This window comes from Canis aureus, chromosome 2 (genome assembly GCF_053574225.1).
Source record: "Canis aureus isolate CA01 chromosome 2, VMU_Caureus_v.1.0, whole genome shotgun sequence".
NCBI classification, from domain to species: Eukaryota; Metazoa; Chordata; class Mammalia; order Carnivora; family Canidae; genus Canis; species Canis aureus.
The window spans coordinates 58195020-58221572 of record NC_135612.1 but is presented as its reverse complement, the minus strand read 5'-3'; the positions used below and the strand labels follow the sequence as shown (position 1 = coordinate 58221572).

Here is a 26553-nt window from a genome sequence, read left to right as displayed (position 1 = left end):
AACCTAGAAGTGGAATTACTAGATCATACAATAACTGCAAGTTTAACTTTATAAGAAATGGCAAACTTTTCCTAAGTTCCCACAATCTTTTACATTCCCAGTGGCAATGTGTGAAAATTTGTTTTCTCTTCACCATCACTAACACGTGATAGTCAGTCTTTTTTAAGTGTAGCTACTCCAGTAGATAATGAGTGGTATCTCATTGTGGGGGGAATTTAAATTTCTTAAACAACTGCACACAACTCTTAACATTGAATACTAGTGTAGGTCTTTCTGCTGGAACCTCCTGTTGTTCTGCTGTCCTCCTCCTTTTCCCACCACTTACTCTGAAGCTTTATAACCCCCAATCTCAGTATGACTCTTGTTTCCTTCTCCCTCCCTTGTAGCTGCAGATACTTCTTCAGTAACTTTGAGTTTCTCATCTTGGACCAGGTCAACCATTTATATACTCTACTTCTAAACCTAAGCAGTTAGTGCTACCAGAGAAGGTCACATACTTTTTGTTTTGATACTGCTGTGAGTTTCTGTAACTTTTTATGTTGATTTAATTTCAAACTTAATATAGAAGTTGCATGAATAGTGTAAGGAACTCCTGTTTCTTTTTCCCAGATTCTGAATTGTTCTGCTTTGTCCCATTTGCATATCATATTTTTTTCTTTCTGTTTCTCTATAAGTATATGTGTATACAAATATATGCATATTTTTTCCTGAATCACTGCTGTAAGCTGGAAACTTACTCAGGTTGCATAGCTATTGAATGGTAAAGCAGGGATTTGAATCCAGATCGAGTGTCTGTACGCATGTGTGCATGTGTCTGTGTACCTCTTCAGTATCTGGCACATACTTTTGGTACTCAGGAAATGCCTCTTGAATTGACTAGAGACCACAGTTCACCTGTCAGAATCTGTATCACATCTCTTCTTGGGGTTTCGGCATGTATAGGTGCTTGGGCTTTGGAGTCAGACTCTTTGGGTTCAGAACCTTGCTTTCCTGCTTAGTAGTGGTTTGTCCCGATCAGGTTCCATCATCTCACTAAAGCTCAGTTTCCTCATCTCTAGAATGGAGGAGACACAGGTCCCTACTTGGAAGGAACATTATGAAGATTAGAGGAGACAACACAGGTATAGCATTTGTCATGGACATTATCGCTTCTGCTTGTGGCTCGTCCTGCTCCTCTGATGTAGCTACTAGCTTGTCTTATTTTGGAGACACTTGCTCTGTGCTCTTACTTTAGAGCTGTAAGACTGAAGCTTCGTTCATAAAAAGACAGATACCAGGGGCGGCCCGGGTGTGATCCTGGGCAGGGGCAGCGGTTTAGCGCCGCCTTCAGCCCAGGGTGTGATCCTGGAGATCGAGTCCCATGTTAGGCTCCCTGCATGGAGCCTGCTTCTCCCTCTGCCTGTGTCTCTGCTTCTTTCTCTCCTCTCTGTGTTGCTCATGAATAAATAAAATCTTTATTTTTTTTTTTTTTATTTTTATTTTATTTTATTTTTTTTTTAAATAAAATCTTTAAAAAGTATATTTAAAAAAAAAAAAAAAGATACCAGGCGTGGAGATTTTGAGATCTGGTTCCAGGAGCCATGCTGCCTTTGGGTGTTCCAGTTCTTGAATATTTTTAGTTGCCCTTCTAAACGAATGGAGTATTTCAGAAATACCATACCTTTTAGGGCCCATAAAATTCAGAATCACGTTTGGAAGCAGTACAGAAATTTGAGGTAGACTAACATGTCTGCCCTGTCCTCCAACCCTCTCAAAGGTACGTGTGTTTTCCAGCGAACTGTTCTATCATGTTGTTAGATCACACATCCTAGGTTTTTCTTCAAAAGATAAGGTCTCCTTAGGTGTGATCCCATTTGGCAAGTAGGAGGAAGAGAAAGTCATAAAGCAAAAACTTCCAAAGTAGGATTTCATTGATCTTGTCTTTTTAGTCAGTGGAATAGTAACCTATGAGGTGATGGGGTTGTTTTGTTTTGTTTTTTAAATATATCTTTTTTTCGAAATAGTGAATGAGGTAAGGGGGTGTGTGTGAAACTAGAGACTGAGGGTAGGTGAGAGCATAGGGGCATCTCTGAGGAGTCTGGATGTTTAATTGCTGGTCTGTGTATGACTGAACTCTAAGCCATGTTTTATTATTATAATGATTTAGATTTCTTGGAATAATTAAATATCTTTTTTAAGGAAACAGTTCTTAGCACCTCTTATCTAATTATTTTCACCAAATGAGTTTCATTTAGGCAAAAATTTTAATGTGATTTTATTTTTTTAATAATGCTGCCTTAATTTTTTATAATGCTGTCCTTTGTTAGGCCTGGGTTCTTCAACAGTTAGACAACCAAGTTTTTAGTAATGCCCATAGTACAGAGAGCACAGGCAGCGAGATAGTGACTGAGTTTCTGTAAGGTGGGGGCCACAGCTGAGCGTTTCCAAATGATCGTAATCCCAACAGATCTGACTATTTTATAATTTATGTTTGCCTAATCAGAATATGGAATATGAATCACATTCCATCTTTTTTGCTGGAAACCTTCAGTGCATTGTAGTTGGTTTCAGAAATTTAGAAAAAGCAGGAAAAGAAGCTACATTAACTATAGCTATTCTCTACAAAATGTGAACATCTTGGAATAATTTTTTTTTAAGATTTTGTTTATTCATTCATGAGAGAGACCGAGAGAGAGGCAGAGACTAGGCAGAGAGAGAAGCAAGCTCCATGCAGGGAGGCTGATGTTGAGACTCGAATCCGGGACTCCAGGATCATGCCCAGGACTGAAGGCAGGTGCTCAACCACTGAGCCACCCAGGTGTCCCACATCTTGGAATAATTTAAGCACAGTAGATGTATTGTAGCTTTGTTCTGTGAAGTCATACATTTATTTGTGTACATGTCACGTGTGTTACCTATTCTATAAAAAAAGGATGAAACCCAGGAAAAGCTTATGAAAGTCTCAGTTCTCTCTGAAAAATAGGCTCCTCGGTGAAGAAGGACTTGACTTGTGTTAGTATACGAGGGTAGCATTGACCATGTTCTTGTGTTAATTGGTGTTCACCCCCAAAATAATTGAGGCAGAGAGAGTGGAGCCAGGGATTCTGACTCTCCAAACTAGTGTTTCTTTGCCTCCAGCTGCCACAGCTTTTCCACCTTACATGCCAGTCTGAGGAGTGAGGTCAACGAGGACTGGTTTTGTAATTTAAATAATATAAAGATGAGCTAAGTGTATCTCTTAAGATTTCAAGAAGTATATATCATATACATGCTTTAAATGTGTGACATGCTGAAAACTATAATTCCTTAAACTTAAAAATAATTTTGAAAAAGTAAAGTGCTTATTAGTTCAGTGCTTGCTACAAGGAGGCTTTCAAAAAGTAATGTTTTTTTCAGTTCTTCTGTTTACATGCACTGTTTTGCCTGATAAACTGTTCTGTTTGCACTTTGAGCTCTTTTTTGTAGGTAGGAGTGGGATTGGTGAGCAGAGGGAAGATCTAAATTTTCTTTATACAAATTTTCATTTTTCAAACAACTTTCAGGTTTCTTTCCAGGTCAGATGGCTTGTGCTGTATCCATCCCTTTGCCTTCAGCCTGTTGGCTTTTCCTCCCTTTAGTCATTCATCTTCCAGGCTTTCTCTCACTCACCGTGATTGTAAATGGATTGTGGTTCAGGGTTACACTTGTCTTGTGTTTCATTGAAGACAGAATTTGTGTTCTATTTCTTGTCCTCCTTGTTACTGCATGAGTATGAGAGAAACTGTTTTATTCTGTAATCCTGAAATTGGAAGTGCTCATTTCCTGTTCTATCCTGGTGCCTTCAGTGCCTTTCCAGCATTTCAGAGGAAAGCATATAAAATGGACCATAATCACCCTGGGAGTAGAACACTGTATTAGTTCAGGACATACCATCTTGAAAAATTCTTCCTGTGTACTTGAACCCTCATCTCCTCCAAGTTTTACTAAAAATTTTTGCCCCAAGTTCTGAGCAGCAGATGTCTACTAATACCATTCTTATTTTAGTTATGTCCATTACTGAAGAGTGGAGGGAACCACTTGTTCCCTACCAGCTACTTTGGTTACTTACAGACCATGTTTGCTTTTGTCCAGCCAACAAAAAGCACTTCCTAAAATTTTAAATAGTGGTTCTCCAGAGTTTGTAGTGAGAAACCATTGTTTTTTGACATTACTTTTGAGATGCATCCTTTCACCTAATTTTAGTTGGCTGAAATTATTCCAAAGTTACAATGTGGTAATTTGAAACTTGTTTTCATTTCAGCTGTAAATATGTATTTACTGTGTTTTTACTGTGTTTTGTGCTAAAATAATATTTCCCAGTATGTATCTAAAGTAGTGGTTCTCAGATTTGAATCTAAGAATTCCTCGGAAGCTTGTTAGAATGCTAATCCTTGGTATCCGTCTCCAGAAACTGATTTAAGTAGGTGTGGGTTAGGACCTAGAAATTTGTGATTTTCTGCTGTTAATCCATGTGTTTGAGAAACACTGATGTAAAGGTTATATAGGGAAACTGTTCAGAGGTTGGGTTAGGAGAACTCTTTAACTCTTTCTTGAACTTTTGTTTTTTGTTTTGTTTTAAAGACATTTATTTAAGAGACAGGGAGCACAAGCAGAGGGTGGGGGGGGCAGGGGAGGGCAGAAGAAGAGGGAGAAGCAGACTCTCTACTGAGCAGGGAGCCTGACTGGGGGGCTTAATCAGAGGACCTGGGGATGGTGACCTGAGCTGAAGCAGATGCTTCACCGACTGAGCCACCCAGGTGCCCCTCTCTTGGAATTTTGAATCCTACTCTCCTTGGTCTTTGCTTTTGGCTGGCTTAAAGCTAACTCCTTGTGTCTGTTACAATCTTGGCAGTGTTAGGTAAGATAGATTTAGAAGCAAAGAATGCCTGAAAACTTGATTCCTGCCCTCCCAGATATGTATGTATACATATAAATGTCCATATGGATACACAACCCGTATTTCTTTTTTTTTTTTTTTTTTTCTTAAGATTGATTGATTTATTTGGGGCAGGGGGAGGGCGTGTGGAGGAGAATCTCAAGCCGACTTTGCACTGAGGGTGGAGCCTGATGTGGGGCTTGATCTCAAGACCCCAAGATCACAACCCAAGCTAAAACCAAGATTCAGATGCTCAATAACTGTGCCACCCATGTGCCCCTCACATCCCATATTTCTTAAATTAAGGATTTTCGGTCCAAAATTGACTTAAATTTTAAGTTTGAGTTAGCTTTCTTTTACAAGGTGGATTATTATGATTCTTGTAAAGAAAGGGCATCAACCTGCAGCATTCAAAGATTGGAGTTTGAATTGAGATCGGAGGAAAATTTGGAAAGCTAGTGCATAGATCCAATGGGCAAAGGATTTGATAATGCGCTGCCTGAGAAAATGGCAACAAACACAGGGATTCAGGTCAGGATAAAGTACCTTTGCCTTGTTTTGCAATTAAGCATTCTGTAAGGGCCTATAAAGTGCCTTCTTTAGACAAGATAGTTTGCTGTTGGGTTACAGAGATTAATCTGCTAGAGAGCCTGCCTGAAAGAAGGCCGCAGCTCTGTAACAGAGTTGATCTGGAATTAGCTAAAGTACAGTAAACAGTGGGCCACAGGATGCTCATACCTGTTGGAGGGGATCTTGAGTATAGAAGACTACAATCATCCTTTCTTCCCAGTTCATCTTTGTTCAGCCTTGACTTTCTAATATTGCTGGATATCTATCCCTCCGATTCCTGCCTTCTTTGTTAGTACGCATAGTGCTATCATTCTACTCCTTTCCCAAGTGAATTGTTTGTGAGATTTTTCCTAATAGAGAGACTATTGTTCTGTGCCTCTTGAAGGGGGGGGGGGGGGAAGAGTATGGTTATAACATGCAAATAGTTATACTGTAGTCAGAGCTGTGCTCTTACAGCTGTTAGTCTTACAGAGACCCTTATAACCATAGGTGAGCTGGAGTACAGGAGAAGACTAAATTGAACTGAAAACAGGGAGGGGAAAATAGGCCAAGGCACTGGGGAGGAAGATGAGCTGGGTGTTAGTAGCCTTTCTCATGCTTGCTTCGTATTATTCCTCACTGTTATCTCTCTTTTTTCCTCCCTCTTTATTTTATGGCTTCATGGCACTGAAATGTTGTGTATTACCCATTTGGGGGCCAGCTTCTCAGTGATTAACATTCTGTTAGCTTGTCTTTTCCGGGTGCTCTGTAGTGAATGTGTGCTCTATCAGCTTTTTATTGGCATTATTGAGTTTTGTTTGGGGAGGGATGTTTGTTTTACTATTTTCCTTGCATCTTGTTGATCACTCATCTCCTGTTTTGGTTCTGCTTTGCTGCTTGGCATAAGCAGAAATTTACCTGGAGTTTTTAGCAAGGTGGCACCCTTCTGCATTCCCCAGTTGAAAAAGAGCAGTTGGCCAGTGGGAGAGGTCTGCCTCTCTGACTGCTATGTGGTTTGGGGGAGGTTGCAGCAGGGTAACAAGGTTGGGAGGACCCACATGTGCCCTTGACTCAGATCCACGGAGTCATACCTTATCATCGGTGTGGAATGGCCTGTGTCGTCATTCAGCACTTTTTAAGTCATCCGTCCACATAGGTTAATCAAAGAGGACTTCAGGTTGCTGTTGGATAGGAGTTTGAATATATGGAGATCAGATTGGATAATGGTCCACTTGTTCGGTATTCAGAATCCTTAGAACATCAGCTTCAAATATTTATCTTTCTCAGATTTTATTTTGAAATCATTTCACAATTATAGAAAGTTACATTGATAGTATAAATAATTCCCATATAAAAAAAATAATTCCCATATACCGCTTAGCAAGATTCACCTACTGTTAATCCTTTGCCACATTCACTCTCATTCTCTCTTGTATTTTTTTCTGAACTGTGTGACAGTAAGTTTGTGCATCCTGTCCGTTTACCATGTAATGCTTACACATTTTCTGATAAGGCCATTCTTGTATTTTCGAAGACAGTTCACTTATCAAATAAAGGAAACTTAACACTGATCTAATAGAATTCTCTAATACAGTCCACTTTTGGATTTCTTTTTCCCATCATGTCCTTCCTTCATTAATTTTTCTCCAGTCCAGGATCCAGCCCAGAATCACCTGCTGCATTTAGTTACTATGCTGCTTTATTTTCCCTGAGTCAGGAGCACTTCTTTCACCTTTCCTTGTCTTGTAGGACATAGACATTGTTTGAAGAGTGACCATTTATTTACAGAATTCTCTCAATCTAGGTTTGTCTGATATGTCCTTGTGATTAAATTTAGGAGCTGTAGTGTTGGCAGGGATGCTCCACTAGTGACGTGTGCTTCTCAGTACATCACATCAGGAGGCAACATGCCCATCTGTCCCATTATCAGTGATATTAATTTTTTATCTTTTAGTTAATGTGGTATCTGCCAGATTCTTCCATTTAAAGGATTGTTATTTTTCATTTTGTAATAAGCAATGTGTGGAGAGGTAACTTTGAGACTCAGTATACACTATTACCTGTCAAACCTGCATCTGCAAAGACTTTCAATGTGCTTTGGTCATTTTGGCTGAATCAGTGTTCACTGTGGTAGTTGAGGTTCAAATACTGAATTGCACAGACTCAGTAATATAGGAGGGAGTCTATTCCAGCTTTTGGATTCCCTAGAATCAGAAAGTGTCCTATGTTGAACTGGAATTTGTCTTCTGAGACTTCCACACATTGTTTCAAATTCTGTACTTTTGCACCACATGAGATAAGCCTGCTCTTTTCCTCCTCTGTAACAGCCCTTCAAAACGCATTGCTTTCTGTCTCTTCCCTAGGTTACTTCCATTTCTCACAGTCGTTTCTTGTGAGAGATGGCTTTCCTGAATTTGTAGCCATCCTGTTGGTTACCTGATGGCATTCATTCATTAGCACCATCCCTTCTCATGGGGAGCCATATCCAGGTACCTGTTCTAGGTGCGGTTGATTAGGACACTGGACTGCTGTTGCACCACATTAATCTAGATTGATGCTCGAAGCACCAGGCTTTGGAGACAAATAAATCTGGATTCAGGGCCTGTCTCTGTAACTTATTGGCTCTGTGATCTTAAACAGGTTTCTAGCATCTCCAGACTCTTCAGCTCCATAATCTGTAAGGGGTTAAGTAATAATTGTACCCACCCTTTATGGTGGAATGAGGATTAAGTGTGCATGTAACATTTTCAGCATGGGGCCTATTACACTGTAATCACTCATTAAATGTTATTGTTATCATTCAGAAAGTGTGCTTCTGTTTTACAGCCCAAGATATGGTACCATTTATTTGTTAGCTATTGTGTTTTACTGTAGGCTTATTTAAACCTAGGGCGACACTCAAGAAGTTTGAGTTCTGCTGCAGCACAGGGGAGACTCTTGGACAAATATTTCAACTCGTGTGAAAGTTACTCCATCGAGTTATAGCTTTTATGAGGCTTGAATTATTTCTTAAATCCTTTATAGGCACAGTATAAGTAAAATATAAACAATTTTCTTTTATATATGCAGTAGCTTATTTCAGTGTTAAGTAATACTTTAAAAATGCTCAGTGAAATTTGAGTATTGGGATGTTACTTCTCATATTTCTAAACCATGTTGCTATTATAATTAGTAAGTTTACTCTGTGAAGTACTAAATCATCTCCTAAAATTTTTTGTAGAAAATTTGAGGCCCATGTTATACGTGTAGGTGGGAAGTAGTTAACCTGGGTATTCTAGGACACTTTGATTGAATGCAGTTCTGTTTTCCAGGCAAGCCTTCTAATACTTGATAAACCTGTAACAATAGTGCTACTATAGAAATTTGAATCTGTGGGTAAATATACTGTAGATGTCCGAAACCGAGCTCATACCTCTATCAAAACAGGACCAGGGATCTCATTCTCTCTACTCAGGAGTGTCCGAAGGATACTGAAGTCATCCCCTTTGACTGTAAAATTTTTTCTTTAGTTGCTGGCTGTTTGTGCTAAATAAATTAACTAAACTTTAGAAAAGCAAAAAAGTATACCTAGTTTTGCTTATTTTGGGTATAGATGGTATATAAAAAGTAATTCTTGCTCAGCTAGCCTGGGGCCAGGTGAAGAAAAATCTATATGGTGAAGTTACATGTTGCTATATTTATACATTGGTGTCTAATACCAAATAAAATGTTTTTATTGTTATTTCAACAAGCCTTTTTATGTAGCTATAATAGTGAAAACACTTCAAAAATTTTAGACAATTAAAATGTACACAGTCAATTTTAACTGTCTCAACTCTGTTTCATGTTAAATGTGTTACAGGAATGAATCTGAAGTCTGCTGCAGTAAAACACTGAAGGCTTTACAATGTTTTCTTGCATAAAACTCAAACTTTAAGTAGCTGCTTATGAGGCTAGGGAAGGCAGGAGGCTAATGTGTGTCTCAAGATACAGGACAGCTGTTTGCCCATCAACCTCAACTGTGTGAGTAGACTTAACCTGTAGCCCTAGGTCATTGGGAATAGTAACTAAATTTTTTAAATCTAAAGTGTTTGACGATACACTTGAGTCAGCATGATGACACATTTTTTTTTAGAGTCTGTTTTTTTTCTGGTGGGTAGGATACTGAGGGTGGAGTGGGTGGTAGATTTTTATTTATAAAATATTTTTGAGAAAAACAATATTAAGTATCAGTGATCATGCATCTTTTTTCAGATATATTTTAAGCATGGGAATTTGTATTAACTGATCTTATTAGAGTGAAGCAAAAGGTTTTAATTCTTAAGATTGCAGCTTCTTTTACAGTTGATTTCATAGCATTTTTATATTAATATTTTTACCAAACAACCATAAAAATGTATTTTGGGAATACAGTGTTCTGTATTAATATAGGAAATTGCTCTTAGGAATAATTTCATAATTTAAATTACAATTAAATTGCTTAATTTTTAAATAGTTCTGTTTAACCAGACAAAGCATATACTTCCAAATAAATAAATTCTTATTGTCTAAATGCAGTTTGGAAGTCTTCAACTTACCAACTTTGTGTTTTAAAGGTGCTTTGATAATATAAGTACCTATTGAAGAAAAAATTATTTTTCTCTTATTAAAAGTTACTGCCTTAGGAATCAACAGGAGGCCAGCGGGGGTGGGGGCTTTTTTTTTTTTTTTTTTTTTTTTGTCCCCCCTGCTGTTCCCTGGTTGTGTTTTTGCTTTTGTTTATTTTTTGTTTCCTTTGTTTTGTGTTGGTTTTTTTTTTTTCTACATGGATTTAGGAGTAAGACTCTTACTTGATTTTCCCCCTTAGAGGAATACATGATACGTATAGATGAGGTGATTAAAATACAAGATGTTGCTGTGAGCAAACTGTCACATGGAGTGGAGGGAATGGTATTTGCATGAAGATGAATTTACTTTCTCTTTCACATCACAAATGTCTTGGTGGAAGAAAAGTCAAAGTTGACAGTCTTTAGAATCAGTGAATGAGAAGGCATTTAGGAAGCTCATGAGGAGCGTGCCCCATGTATGAGGTCAGGTCCCAAATGTCCCTTTGCACAGCATGTTTTATTGAACGAGTGACTTCAGCCTTTCTGTGCTTTAGTGCCTGTAATCTGGAAAGCAGACATTACAATCTGATATGGGATCTTGTGAGGCTGAGTGAGTCATCAATACTTGTAAAATACTGTTATTATTAAAGGTTTGCTTCTTTAAGAGGAGGAATACTAAATGGTATATTCCAAATCCTCAGAGGAATAGATTTTAAAGGCTTTAGGATTAAGAATTTGGAAAGTCACAAAGTTAAGGTGTTTTGAGGTAGGTATCATGGGAGGCATTTCCTTAGTAGTAGGATGGAAATCCTTAACTCTTCTGCCCTCCTGTTCCCTGTCAGCTATGTACACTAGCCCTGTTTCAAATTCTCAGTAGCCTGGTGTGGCTCATGTATTTTCTAGGTAGTTGGATTTGGATCTAGGTAGTGCAGTTCTGTTAAATGTGACATTTCTCAGTGACACACAACTCTTTACTTGTCCGGAACACAAAAGATTGGCTCTTGCATCAGACTTAAGTCTACAAAGGAAGAGGAAAGTAAACCATATTTCTTTCAAAATCTTGGTGAAAGTTAGGTGTATTTTCTCTGGGTTTTAGGTAAAGTGATTTTTAGGCAATATACAAAAATCATTACAGCTTTTTTGCAATGAAGGCATGGATGAGCACTGAGGGGGCCAAGCAGTGTTCCAGGTATTGAATTCTGTCTGTATTGACTGCTGCTCGGATTAAAGCAAGCCATTTTTTATGTTTGGATGCTGCTTCATCAGAGTGCTTTCTGATACAGAAGCATCTTTGAAAGAGTGGTGGCACGGGTGGTACACGAATCTGAAGACTTTAAGGAAGGGCTAGGTATCAGTTGGCAGTTTTAATTGAAAGGGAATCTTCTCTCTTTTGGACGATCCTGCTACAGGCTCCAGAGTAGTCTGGATTTTAGCCTGAGAATCACTCTTACTGTGTATTTAAAAATAGTGCAGGAGTTCAGGGTATACCAAGAAGTAGAAACATGGCTCTGTGTTCTACAGGAGCTCACTGTTTGCTAGATTATAATCAAGGAGCAGAACACATTTGGACAGATAACTGTTCTAACTAAAGAAAGGATAAAAGAATGAAAAATCCTAAAAGAATTGCAAGAAGTTTGCGGCCTTGGTATCTTTTAATGTATCTGATATTCTATCTCTTCCCCATCCCCACATCTGACTTTAGGTTGGTTCATTGAGTCATGTGATCACCCAGGTCTAGTTAGCTTAACTGGAGTATTACCCATGGTACCATCAGAACAGCAAGAGTTGCAAGTAGTGCAGAATCTATTAAAGGGGGATGTTCACAGGGAGACAGTGATCGGGCGTGTCAATTTTAATTTCTGTAACTGAAAAGTGGGTGGTGGGGGTATGCTTCTGGAGCTTCCCTCATGGGGATACGGTGGGAACCGAAGGACGTACTTCATGTAAGGACGTAGCACAGGGCCTCGTACGTAGTGATAAGGGCTGACATGTTCAGTGAGAGCCTACGAATACATATCTAAGTGTGTGGCTTTCTGATTTGATTTTTTAATTTAGAGGAAAAGTTTGGAGAATATAAGATGGAATGATGACCTATGGATACCTACTCAGAGTATCTTAAGCCAGAGGTGGAGTGGCCACCTAACCAGGCTGGTGATCTGATGATGCTCTGGATTTGTTGGTGGTAGCCTCCCAAACCTAGCCCAGGTTGGCTTGCCATCGGGCACTGTGTGCTCTTAACCAGAAACTTAGGGTGGATTTTCTGTATTCTAGCCATTAAAACCTCTTTGTTTAAATGCAGTCTTTTCTAGAAACCTGATCTGTAAAAATACTAGAGGAGAGAGGTTTCCGTGTGCCATCTCCTCTTTGTCCTCCCACTCCCTGCCCTCTGCCTCCATGGTAGTTGAGTAGAACGAAGCACACACAGTGAGACACAAACCTGATGAAGGACCACTGGAATGCTAAGCATATATGCTAAGTCCATGCACACCCTCAGATGCTTGCAGATTTTGTGACTCTGGCTTCTGGCACACTGCCCATTAACTGAAGTTGGGCCATGATATTATTGTTTATATTAAAAGGTGGTATCAGTAAACAAAGTCAACAACCCCCAGAAACGTGTACTTTATTTGACAGATCTGTTGACCCTTTCACGTTATGCTCTACTTACGAACTGTAGAGGAAATGATCTTAAGTCATCTGAGTCAAGTTAATTGAACTTCTAGATAATTGATTTTTCTTTTCTTTCGGATATTTTACCTCTTTGCTGATCATATTCTTTGCCTTAACTGCTAGGGTGAATAGAGTCAAATGGATGGCTTCTATTTCACAAATACACCCTTATGGGCATGTGTTTATTGACAACATACCTGACCTCTCCTTGCTTTTCCTTCCATTTTTCACTGCATCAACCATTTTTGCTTGCTTCTAATGTCATACAGCATGCACTTTTAAAGTCACCTGAACTCCTTTTCAGAACAGCAGGAGGTGCATCAACAGTGGTGGTGGTGAGGAATTAGTGAACAGTTCTGGAGAAACCCTCCTTCCTACTCTAGGGGATTGGGTTCCCTGTGGCCTGCAGGTTTACATGCAGAGCCACTCCCACCTTCTTCTGTTCCGGGCCTCTAGTGAGTTTTTCACTGGCAGTTACCCAAAATGACCAGTGTGTCCTTTCATGAACTTCAGAGAGGAGGATTTAGAAACCATTCCTTCTCACTTTTAGTCCAGAAGGCCGTATGGCTTCAGTAGTCAGGGAGGATGTGCTCAGAGGTTTGCTAGTGGGCAGTCTGTGATGAGGGTGCCTCTCAGGTTTGCTGTGGGCAGGTGAGGATTCTTGGCTTTATGACTGCAGCTTCTACCAAGTACCTGGCACTGTGCAGCTTTCCCTCACAGAGTGGCCTGCAGGGGGTTGACTTAAAAGCCACCAAAATTGAAGATTTATATTACTGTTTATGGGTCATAAAGTGTTCCACAATCATGGTCTCAATTGATTTCCTAAAGTCCTATAAATTAAAAAAGACATGTTAAAATTTAGTGATAATCTGAGGAACCAGAGGCTGACCATTTATCTACATTGAAGGTGGCAGAGTCAGAACCAACTTGAAGATTAAGTCCATTCTTTGTTCTTTCTACTCTGCCATACTACATATCAGGTTGTCCTATGTATATACGATTGTTTGTGATGGTTCATAGTTGTTCTTCTCACAATGTATTTGTTATCCCTCTCTCCAAGGTATTACATTTTAACTGAAAAAGAGTAATCAGCTTCTGGAATGTCTTGCAATTACTTTGGGCAACTATTTTTTTAAATACCTCTATGAAAGTAGAGTACCAAAAACTGTGTTTTTGGTATTGCTTATTAGCATTTTGTGGAGGTTTTTTTTTTTTTTTTTTTAAGATTTTTATTTATTTATTCATGAGAGACACAGAGAGAGAGGCAGAGACACAGGCAGAGGGAGAAGCAGGCTCCATGCAGGGAGCCTGAAGTGGGACTCGATCCTGGGTCTCCAGGATCACACCCTGGGCCAAAGGTGGCGCTAAACCGCTAAGCCACCTGGGCTGCCCCTCATTTTGTGTTTTTGTGGCTGATAGGGCTTATTGTAATTTTGGAGTTGGATGTGATATCTACAGATACATGAAAATCACACGTTAATATTCCTGTCCTTATACATCTATTGATCCTCGAGCAGAACTGTATCATGCCTACTGTTCTACAGTTCCTGATAGATCAGTAGGCACCACAATAAGCTTATCAAGCAGGACACCCTTGTAGAAAGAGCTGTGACAAAAGAAAGTGAAACTGATTCACTCTTGTATAATTTTACTATCTTTCCTGATAGCATTCCACCTAAAACATTTTGGAAACCATTCATTTGTTCATCCAGAATTTATTTGAGAATTTCCTCTGTGCCTGGCATTTGGTCTAGAACTGGGATTGGCACACTGTGGCCTGCTAGCCAAACAAAACCTTTTGGCCACCTCTTTGTGTAAATAAAAGTTGTATTAGAACACAGCTATGCCCATCCATTTTTATAATGTGGTGGCTTCTCATTATCAAAGTGAAGTAGCCCCAATGGCCTGTCACAGAGTACACAGAGCCTTGGGTCTTTTAGAAAAAGTTGATCAATCCCTAGGGTGCACCGCTGGGGTAAAACCCTGAACAAACCAAGTAATTGGTTTGTGTATTTAATACATTTTTTTCTCTTCTAGTCTAGTCTACTCTTAGTCCTTACAGACCATATTATCCACTAATCATTCATATTTCAGTTTGTATTAAAGAACACTGTTGATTCCTAGAAGTTGCTGTCTGTTTTCCTGGTATCAGTGCTAGGCTTTCCCAGAGATGAGATGCAGAGTAGGGGCTGTGTGCCCAAGCTCTGTCCTGGGGTGACTCTAATGGGACATGTGGCTGGAAAACAGGCAGGAGGAAGACTCTGCTCTGGGATGCCAATGTGTCAGAGTAGGTCAGTGAGACAGAACATGAAATAGTAAAGCCAGTTATTCATCTAAAAAGTGTTGCACAGTTTCAGGGGAATGGAAGAGATTTTAATGTGAAGGTTGGCTATATTAGAAGAAATCAGAGAGATTCATTCACAACTACTGGAAGCTGCATTGGAGATTTGCCTTAAGGGAAGAGTGTCCTGAAACAGTGATGGGGCAGAGAATGAGGCACAGTCTGCATGATTGAATTACAAGCTTCAAGGTCAAAGAGGAGAGAGTTTTAAAAAGTGATTTTGCATGTGGATCTTGCATATATAAAAATCGTATTTTGTGTTAATCTTTTTGAGAAAAAGAGTGAATGAAAACCCATAAATGTGGAACCCAGTGGGAAATAGGAGAGGGTCCCTCCCCGTCCCCCTCACTTTTTGCAGAGAAGGAGATTCAGTTGCCTTGTGCAGATAGTAACTGTGTCTTGATTCTTTAAGGTATACAATGTGGAACCTAGGTCAGTTTGAGAACCTAAAATTGCATCTTAGGTTTAATGATAAAATTACTACATATAGTGTTCGAACCTCCTAGTGAAGCCCTCCCTCAGCGGGCTGAATTGGAAAAGACATCCATGGGCTTGGAGCATTGGAGCATGAAGCTAACCATCTTTGTTCAGTGCATACACTACCTAACCAAAGTAGTGTACCCTGCTGGCAGACCTGGATCTCTTGTCAAACAGCAAGTTCAGTTTTTTTAAAGAAGAGTCTATTCCAGTTTCTTGCCTTGCAGTAAATATTTGAGCATTCCAGGTTGTGTGCTGGCAAAGTGGCAGGGCTACTTCGTTTGTGCATGCATTCTGCAAATACTGAATGCCTACCATGTGCCAAGCATTATTTTAAGCAGCACTGAACAAAATGGACGAATTCCCTGCTGTTACTGAGATACCATTTTAGTAGGGGAAAGACAGACAAAATAAATGTGACTTAATAGTAAATTAAGATTGAAATTAAGGACATTGAAGAATAATAAAGCTGGAAAGGCTAATGATGCTGGGGGTAATTTTAAATAGAGTGGTAACGGGACATTCTCCCCGAAAGGGTGACATGCGATTAAAGGCCTGAGGGAGGTGAGGGAACCTGCTTATGAGGATGTCTGGGGGGTGGACGGTAGAAGTACAAAGTCCTCAAGACGAAGGCAGACCTGGCTTGCCTGGAGGTATGTATTGTCAGGGAGTTGGGGAGCCAATGATGAGGAGCCTCTGTCATGGTAAGGAATTTGACTTTTACTCTTGGTAACTGGAAAGCCTTTGGAGGATTTTGAGCAAGCTAGTGGTGTGATGTGCTCTGGATCTTAACATGATCACGGCTGGTATTGAAAATAGACTATAGGAGGACAAGAACAGAAGCAAGGGGACTTCTGTACTAGCAACTAATGTTATCAATTGCTGTATAACAGAGTACCTCAAAACTTAAACAATTGATGATCTCACATAATTTCTGTCAGGAATATGGAGGGAGTTGAGCTGCGTGGTTCTGGCTCAGGGTCTCTCCCGTGAGGTTGCAGTCCTCTGGAAACTGAACAGGGCTGAAGGATGGGCTCCTGAGTTCACTCACATAACTCTTGGCCAGAGGCCTTCCCAATGGATGATCAAGAGGGAGAGAGAGAGCAAGGCAGTAGCCACAGCATCTTTCATGGCTAGGTCAGAAGGGGTACAGCATTGCTTACATGGTATTCTGGATCAACACTGATACAGTGTGGGAGAGGGCTAAGGGGGGCCTGATTACCAGTGGCCTGAGGATCCCTGGGGCCACTTGGGAACTGGCTGGCAAACAAGTAGAAAATGAGGTTTTTAGAATATACCACTTAGAGTCAATGTTAACAAATCCCATACCTAGGAACGTCTAACAAGGTAATACAAGTCCTCTTCATGAACACTGTAACACGTTGGACATTTAAAGGAGACCTAAGTAAATTGAGGCTTATTCTGTGTTTGTACATCTGGAGATTGAACATAATCCTATTGGGTCTTTTTTGTTTTTTTTAATAGAAATTGACAAACCAACTCTAAAATTTGTATAGAAATGCAAAGAGCCATAAAGAAGCAGCACAATCTTGAGGAAGAATAAAACTGATAGTAGATGTTTGAACCTGAACTAATACCAGATATCCAAAATCTATAGTAGTTCAGAACAGGATAGACAGTCAAGTGGACTGCTAGAGTGAGTCTCTGTGAGAGGCTTTGTATGTACATGGTGCCCAGTGCGTGGACAGAGATGAGGCTGTAGTGCCACTGGGAAGGGCAGTCTCTTTAATAATGGCTTTAGAGTAATTAGGTAGCCATGTGCAGAAACACATGAATCTGAATCTCTACCCATACCTTATTTAAAAAACAAAAAACAAAAAACCCAACCCTGGATGGATTGCAGACTGCAATGTGAGAGGTGAGGTTCTAAAATGGAGGAGAGGACATGTTTATGACCAAGGAGTAAAGCACAGACTTAGTAAATCACTGGGTATCAACATACAAGAAAAGTTTATCAGTATTGTTAATCTATCAATCCAACAGGTTCAGGATGCACGAAAACCTTAAACAGGCACTTCACACTAGAGGACCCCCAGCTGGCCAGTCAGCACATGGAGGTGTGTTCGGCTGCCTTAGTCTTCGCAATAGTAGGAAGCCTGAGACAGCTGAGACATTACTACACCTATGAGAACACTTAAAATGGAAAGACACATGCATTGGTTCTCAGGTCTGCTGTGACAGTTTACCTCAAACCGGAGGCAAAGGTTTCTTCTCCCACAGTTCTGAAGTCCCATGGTTCAAGATCAGGTGTTGGCAGTGCCATGCTCCCTGCGGAGAAGCTTCTGGAGAGAATGCTTTCCTTGTTTCCAGATTCTGGCTGCAGGCGTCCCCTGGCTCCTGGCCACATCACTCCAGGCTCTACCTCTGTCTCTGCACCCCCTTCTCTATGTGTCTCAGAACTCCTTCCGCCTCTTGCAGTTCAGGCCCACCAAGGAAATCCAGGGCAAGCTCCCCCTCTTAGAAGGTAATGTTCACAGGTTCCAGGGGATAGGACATAGACAAGTCTGGGGCCACTACTCAGCCCTGTGCAGCACACTGTGCCACATACTGGTAAAATGGGGAGTAACTGGAATGCTCTTTTGTTACCAGGAGATATTCTTTCGTTACCAGTAGAATTGTATGACTGCTTTGGGAAACTGGTAGCACCTGCCAAGGATGAACATACATGCAGTAGAGCATGCCTGTGAAACCTGGAAGATGAATAGGCTACAGTGAAGAAGCCTTTATCATTAATTTATATGGAAGATTCTTTGAGTGTTCCCAGACCCAGAAATATGTCAGGACACATTGCTAACACGCATACACCATAAACCAAGATGAAGCCCAGATGCTCACAGATGCAGTTACAAGCTGTGGTAGCTGGATGCTGAGGTGCTGAGCGTGGCTGGGGGGAGCGCACTGTCTGTAAACTTGTAGTGAACGCTGTTTCTGCTTGGTGCCTCTTCTCATAAAAGCTAAAATAATCTTCGAATTTCTCAAAATAGGTACTAAATGTAGATCTTTCTTAAATTGAAGCAACAGGACACAAACCTTGGAAAGGCAGGGGATATGTGTGTGTCCTGTGACCAGCATTTCCACTCCTATATATTTATACACACACACTCTCAGGAGAAATGTGTGTGTTAATCAAAAGACACGGTCATGTTCAAAACCACAGTATTTGTCATACTCCTAAACTGAAATGTCCCCAGCCCCTGTCAACATTAGAATGAATCACGGTTTATTTGTACAAATACTCTAGATAGCAGTAAGAATGAATGCGCTACAGTTAGACACGTTAGCAACATTGAATCTCAGAAACAGTGTAAGAGCAGCCAGACACTGTGTATACACTGTATATTTCCATTTATAAAAATGGAAGAGCAGAAGCTACTCTAGGGGTTTTTGAACCCCACAGTGACTTCAGAGAAAGGGTATACCTGGGAGAGGTGTGAGGAAGCTTTTGGAGCTTACTGGTGATGTTCAGTTCTTATGGGGGCGCCAGTTTCAGTGTTCAGTTCGCAAGCATTTAAGCTTTACGCTTACGTTTTTTTCTTTACGTTTTTTTTAATTTTCTTTAAATTCAATTAACATATACTGTATCATGAGTTTCAGACGTAGAGTTCAATGATTCATCAGTTGTGTACAACAGCCAGTGCTCATTCCATCACATGCCCTCCTTCCTGTCATCCCCCAGCCCTCGCCCCTCCAGTATGTTTTTCTGGGTGAAAAGAACGATAAGTAGTGGGAATTGTATTGATTTCTCTTTCTTTTCTTTTTCTTTTTCTTTCTTTTCTTTCTTTCTTTCTTTTTTCTTTCCTTTTCTTTCCTTTCTTTTCTTTTTTTCCTTTCTTTCTTTCTTTTCTTTCTTTTCTTTTCTTTCTCCCTCCCCCTCTCCCCCTCTCCCCCTCTCCCCCTCTCCCCCTCTCCCCCTCTCCCCCTCTCCCCCTCTCCCCCTCTCCCTCCTCTCCCTCCTCTCCCTCCTCTCCCTTCTCTCCCCCTCTCCCTCTCTCCCTCCTCTCCCTCTCCTCTCCCTTGGACTAATGGAATACTACCTTCATTTTTATATCATTGATTATTCCCTTAAGTTGGAAGAGTTTTGTAGGGCAACATTTTGTACTTCCCTAGGGACTTGAATTAATTGCAAGTGAAAGCAGCCCAAATGGAACTAAAGCAGAAGCAGGATTTGTCTCCCATAACTGGGAAATCAGAGAGTTAGAGATGCCCTCAGCAAGGTGGATGCTGGAGTTCAGACCCTGTTGGATCTTGGCGCTCTCCTCCCTCTCTACCTCTCTTCCCATTTTGGCTTTGCTTACCCTATTTTTAATTGTCATGTGGAGACTGTCAGTTGTGGCAAAGAGGGCCCCAGCTACACCCAGGTGTCTGTCGTTGGCCTCTTCCCCAGCAGCACCAGTAAAATCCAGGGAGGACTGACTGGCTCAGCTTGAGACACTGCCCACCTGTGAGATGGTCCGGGCCCAGGGAGCGGTGGCTAGGCCTACTGCATACAAATGGAATGCTTTTGCCACAGGAAAGAGGTTCTGTTACCTGAAGGAAAGAACATGCTAGGCAGACCAGAACTATCTATTTCAGGAGTACAGGTATCTTCCAGGTGCAGCTACTGGGTGATTTTGTAATTATTGAGATACTTTAGCCTTGTTAAGGAGAAGATGGCATGCAATGCAGAGGTGGGTTTGTACCAAGAATATTTCTGCCACTTTTCACATTGTCACTGCACTTCTGTATAAACCTGAGGATACAGGTGTGGATGAGAGATTGCCTTTTCTTGTTCTTTCCCTTCCTGGGTGGTAAACATATACTAAATTAAGAGATGAGACTTTAGCAAGAGCAAATGATACTTAACGTTTATGTTCCGTTTGGATTAGAGAATCCCACAGTTGAGTGCCTCTGCTGGAGTCCCATGTCTGCCAGGCCTCCCTGCCTCATCTGTGGCGATGCTTACACTAAAGTCACCTCCTTGGGGCACCTGGGTGCCCAATTGGTAAAGCACCTGCCTTTGGCTCAGGTCATGATCTCAGGGTCCTGGGATCAACCCCTGCATCAGGAACCTCAAATAAATGAATACAATCTTAAATAAAGTCACCTGCTCATTTAATAGAAAATGGAGAGTTTACAAACTTTGGGCTTGTCACCTATTTTTGTTCAGCTAAGAATGGCTTTTATGTTTTTAAGTGGTTAGGGAAAAAATTAGAAGAGTAACATTTTGTGGTGTGAAAATGCTGTTGAAATTCAAATTTTGTGGCCATAAACATAGTATTTTTGAAATACAGCCATGCTCGTTGGTTTAGAACTGTCCTTAGCTGCTTTTGCAGGACACAGCAGAGTTGAACGGTTGTAAAAGCAACAGTATGGCTTATGAAGCCTAAAATATTTACTGTCTGGTCACGTACAGAAAAGTTTGACAACCCTTGATTTAAACATTGTTGGGCAGAATGTAAACAATGAATGCCTTATAAGCTACTTTGTTGGAAACAAAGAGTTAATTATTTGCTGGGAAAGAATGAATATAGAGTTCCTCCAGTGATGCTACCCTCACATGAGCCAGACGGCACCTTTGTGTTTTTCAGCCCAAGCAACAGCAGGAAAGACAGCCTGACCTAGGGCGTGGGGAACTGCTGTACACAGACACGACTACAGAGCATCCTCCGTGCAGTAGGAACCCCAATCCAGAGTCCCTATACTTTTATACTTTTATCAGAGTGAGTAGCTTTCATCCCAGGTAGTTTATATCAAGTCATACTTTCTGATCTATTTGCTTTATGAACTTTCCCAGTTTTTTTGGTCATCTCTGCAAAGGTTCTTGACCCCCAGAACATAGGTATACGGCCCATGTGATAGCTGGTAGATCCACATGCTCATAATGCTATGGGGAATTACTGTATGCCTCAGGAAATAGTCATCCCAGCTATGCCAGGATTCTCTTCTGGGATCTCCATTTGATGTAATTGCAAAGATAATTAGTTCCCAGTGATATCCAGTGATTAAAAAAGCAGGAGGGTAGGGGGAAACTGGAAGAATGCACCTTTACAAATTATATTTCCAACCTGTTTTTTTCCGGAGGAGGGAGAAAAACAATGAAAAGAAATATCTGTGTATTTTACAGCTGGCTGGGGACTGATGGTCGTTCTTGCTGAAGGACAGCTTCATTATATAAATTATGACAACTAGGTGTGAAAGCATTTGATTCATGTTTTCTCCCCTTTTCCTTGGAAAAACAACCATTTTTGCCTGACGTGAATACTTCTAACAATAATGAAATGTCTTTACTCAAGAAAATATTCTGTGGAATTCATTCTAGACATGAAGTGGGTTTGAAGAAGACACTTAGGAGTTTAGTTGGGAAATTGTCTGCTGAAAGCACCTGAGTGATGGCCAGCCGAAGTGCCACAGAGGGATGAGTGCTGCTTTGGGGAGAAAGAGCAGAGGAGGATTGTGGTGGGCAAAAGTGGACCCAAAAGAAAAATGTTTGAACTGATTCCTGAGATCAAGATTGTTGTAGGCAGAGTACAGAAGCAGACCTTATCCACCAAGAGAGGAGCAGTGTGATAGAGCTGGAGCTTGTGTCCAGCAGATGGGGGCTGACTGTGCTTCCAGGAGACGCAGAGGAAGAGCCAGGCACTATCTGTGCTTCCTGTCTTCCTGTCAACATTATCTGTAGTCTGGTGAGACATGCTGGATGCGACCTCCTGGGGAGTTGACACTTGGAGAAGTTTGGTAACATGTCCAGGCTATGACAGGTGACAAACACGGTGGAGCAGAGCATCAAACCGATGCCAGCCTGACCCCACACCCATCCTCATCTCATGCAGCCTCCTTTCTAGGGAAACTGGGTTGGTTGGAGTAAATGATCTACGACATACGTGCTAGGTCTAGTGCTCCTTCCTGGAGCAGCTCTACAGTAACTAAGACAGAAGTAATGTGATGGGAACTGGGTGTTTTAGGAGAATGTCAATAAATGGGTTGGGAGGAGGGGGAGTAAAACAGAAAAATCTGTTAACTCAGCGGTGAAGTGATGAGCATCAGAATTTGGAACGGAAAAGAAAGGAGCATGGGACATTTCAAAATGATCGGAATCTGGTGACTCAAACTCTAAGGCACAAAACAGGAAAGGAAGTTCAATTGACATGTATTTGCAGTTAATAATGAGGTCTGTGTTACATCCACTCATTGCTGTTCTTTTATCAGAATTTTAATAATTGAAAAAAAATTTAAAAATTAAAAAAAAAGAATTTTAATAATTGGTAATGAATTTTCTTTGCAGTCTTAAAATATTTGATCTTGAGTTTTTTAATGCCAACAAGAATTTCTTAGGTAAAAAGATTTGAAAAACAAATTTTCTTCAGAGCTTGGTTAACCTTATTAAAGCTCATAATATCTTAAGGTCGAATAAATGAGTGAAAATTTAAATTATCTTTCAATGAAAAGCATAAGAATTCGTGGATTGCTCACAAAATCACAGGTTTAGCAGGAGCAGGTTGGACTTTGAAAGTCATTCTCTTGTGTTTTAGGAGATAAAGGAAAAGACACTGACCAAAGACAGCTGCTTCCTAGATATGTGGCCTTGGGCAAGTTCTTAAATCTCTTTGAATATCAGTTCCTAATTTTTAAAACAGCACAGGGTTCTAGAGCTAAATAAAACAGAAGACATGGTTCTTGGCCCACAGTCAGTTCTAGTACCTGCTCAGTACCATTTCAGGGAAGAGAGCAGACTTGGCTGTGGTTTTGATTACAAATAGTAAGAGTCAGAAACCACATTTTCTGAATTTTCTGCAATGCATAGACATTTGTTTTTAAATTATACCATGCTAGTGAACTTTTCTGTTTATGCCTGATAATCCCGTTCTTTACCTCCTTGACTTTGCTGCTTTATAATCCCTCAAAATGGTAGCTAAGGGATTGTTCTGCATTCTCATTCCCTTACGCTCTTCCCTCCTGAGTGCCAGTCTGATGGCCTGCAGAGTCCTTCCCTGCCTCCCTCCCTCCTGAGTGCCAGTCTGGTGGCCCGCAGAGTCCTTCCCTGCCAAGAAGGTGGAACAGAGGAAGGCAAGATTTCCAGTTTCTCCACAACTGTGCCATCTTTGCCACTGCACATTGGGATAAACTAAACTACCCTTTTATGGTGGTGGTTCTCTTTGTGAGTCTTCACGGAAAGGTATATTTTGTGGCCTAAAGATGAATAAATGTCTTTTTTTCTTTTTAAATAGCCTACAAAATCCTTTGTGCTTTTTACCTGCCAAGATGATAGTTTTTTTTAATAAGAAAGCTCACCAAAAAAAAATAAATAAGAAAGCTCAACTTATGAAAATCATTGTTAAATTGCTGCTGTGCAGGGCAGTTTGGCTTGGGGAAATCACTAGTGCTACATGTTTTTAAAATTTATTCAGAAGCAGGTAATATGAATGAAAGCTTGGTGGTCGTATTCTAATCTGTGACTATTAAGTTTTCAAAGAAATAGAATATTTCTCTTCTCTGGGTGCTTATGATTGCCGGCCAGATGCTGAAAGGTTTATCTGTGCCACTGGAGAAAGTCTTTTTAAAGATTTTATTTATTTATTCATGATAGAGAGAGGCAGAGAGACACAGCAGAGGGAGATGCAGGCTCCATGCCCGGAGCCCGATGCGGGACTCGATCCGGAAACCCCAGGATCGCACCCTGGGCCAAAGGCAGGCGCTAAATCATTGAGCCACCCAGGGATCCCCTGGAGAGAAAGTCTTTTAATTCTCACCTTATAAATACCATTATAATGTCATTAATAGGCAACACAGGATAATTGTGGTTTAGAACAATGTTTTTCAATCTTTTTTTTTCCTCTCTGACAAAAAGCCTTTTTAAAGTTTTTTCCAACTTAGCTTCCCACCTCCATAAAATTTTAATCCACAGATATACTATATCTCTATTTATGTATTCCATATATACATACAGAGTAAGGTTTCTTATGTGCTTCCTTCCCCCAAAGAGTTGGGTTTTGTGCCCTTAAGTTGATACTGTCTACACTGGGGATGCATAGTTTACAGCAGTGGATTCTCAAAGGTTTTCATTTCAAGACTTTCATATTCTCTTAAAATTACTGAGTACCCTGAAGAACTTTGGTTTATGTGTGTCATATTTAACGATACTTATCTTCTTACAAAATAAGGCTGAAAAAAATTACAAAATAATAATATTAAAAAATATTTTGTCAAGGATGCCTGGGCGGTTTGGTGGTTAAGCATCTGCCTTCAGCCCAGGACGTGATCCTGGAGTCCTGGGATCCAGTCCCACATCGGGCTCCCTGCATGGAGCCTGCTTGTCTCTCTGCCTGTATCTCTGCCTCTCTCTCTCTCTCTGTCTCTCTCTCTCTCTGTCTCTCATGGATAAATAAGTAAAATCTTTAAAGAAAAAAAATTTTTTTTTTTTTGTCAGAAGTAACCATCCCTTCCCTCATCCCCACCATCACCACCGAAAAAGTTTAGTGAGAAAAGTGCCATTGTTAGGCATTTGTGCAAATAGTAAGATTCTCATAGTTGGCTCTGCATTTTATCTGTTACAGTGTTATAAATAAAAACTGATATCATACAGGATACGTCATTGAAAAAGAAAGGATGTTTTTAATAACCTTTTCAGATAACAGAGGTTGCCTTTCTTTGATATTATACCAAAATTAGGCAATTTGTAGTTTCTTTAAAGGGTTAATTGCAGTCTAGCATCTCAAACTATATGTAAAAATTTTCTGTCCCCTTACTTTAAAATTCCTTGGTCTTCCAATTTGAATGGATCTTTTGTTCATGAATCATTTTGTGCCATCATACATGATCACTGGAAAATACTGCTTCTCTGACTTACCCGGATCCTCCAGATGTTAATACCATACCAACTACTCACATGTCATTAATATCACTACTGATCTTATCAGAAACTCTAAAAATAAGAGATACTTGTCAAGCTTTTTTTTTTTTTTAAATGTGGTCCTTGGCAATGAATACTGTTATTTTTCTTGAAGTGACAGGCTCACTTTGTTCATTTATGAGAAAATGTCAGCTGTATACTCAGGTTTAAATAAACAGAGCCAGTTCTTGAAATAAAAAACGTCTTCCATGAAAAAGGTGCCTTGGGCAGCTTGAGCATTTGGGCCAGTATCTCTCCTTCCCTCTGTCTTCACACTTCTGTATGCAGCAGGAACAGTCTGTACACTTTCCAGTTTGTCACCCAAAATATTTACAAGACGTATGTTCAGGCTCAAGATTTAATAAAGTTAGTCTGTTGCTGTGAAAATGTGGCGAGGGGGGATATAGCTAGTATTGGGGCACTTTCCTGATTTGGCTCCTTAATAGGGTTCCTGTCATCGATCCATCATTGCTTGTGCACCACGAGTGCACATGGCAGCACAGTGGAAAAGAACAGACAGCTGGTAATGGAAACAGTTCTGACCTCCCTAGGGGTTCACGGAAGCACACTTTGAGAACCACTGATTGAGAGCAAGACCTTTGAGCCAGTCTGCCTGGATTGACTCCAACAAGTTGTAAGCTACATGCATGACCCTGAGCAGTTACCCTGATAACCCAACAGCACTCATAGACATTTTACCCCCAGAACAGAGGCCACAAATCCCCACAGAGTGTTTATTCGTTTTTCTATCCCATCTTTGTTTTTGGTGTTTTGTTTGTTTTTTTCATTTACATGTATATTTATATAGAACTACCAAAGTAGTCCATATAGGGAGCAGAGCAGCCAAGATTGGATTCTGAAGCAATTTGCCATGATGGAGTAAGAAAGAGGTTTGTCCAAATCCCAAATTATTCCCAGGCTAAAGGTTTAAATATTCTCATTGGTTTTAGGGCGGTTCTTTGTAAAGGCAAATGCAAAATTTGCTGCTTTGTTTTGTAATCCTGTCAAATGTATTACAGCCCTTGGTTCTGAAATTTGTGTTAAGTATACCCCTCACCCAACAGTCTTTTCAAATAATTCAGGTAAAGAAAAAATCTGTCCAAGATAAACATTGAATGCTTTCCTTCATTGTTGATTTGATTCAGGGCAACTTTAGTGGCAAAACCTTTGTCTTCCTCTGGTGATTCTTACC

The 26553-nt window shown here is 40.4% G+C and overlaps 1 protein-coding gene across 8 annotated transcripts in view; it reads left to right on the top strand.

The window, feature by feature from the left end:
- The window catches only part of ZFAND6 (zinc finger AN1-type containing 6), a 64327-nt gene that overhangs the window by 21239 nt on the left and 16535 nt on the right, over nt 1–26553 (top strand). For 3 of the 8 annotated variants that reach the window (XM_077874392.1, XM_077874383.1, XM_077874377.1), the window contains exon 2: nt 9264–9424. The exons of 4 other annotated variants lie outside the window; for them this stretch is intronic. The gene's annotated coding sequence lies outside the window, so the exon portion shown is untranslated. Of the gene's footprint in view, nt 1–9263; nt 9425–21063; nt 21196–26553 lie in introns of all 8 variants that reach the window. One more of the 8 variants, XM_077874403.1, reaches the window with a different exon arrangement.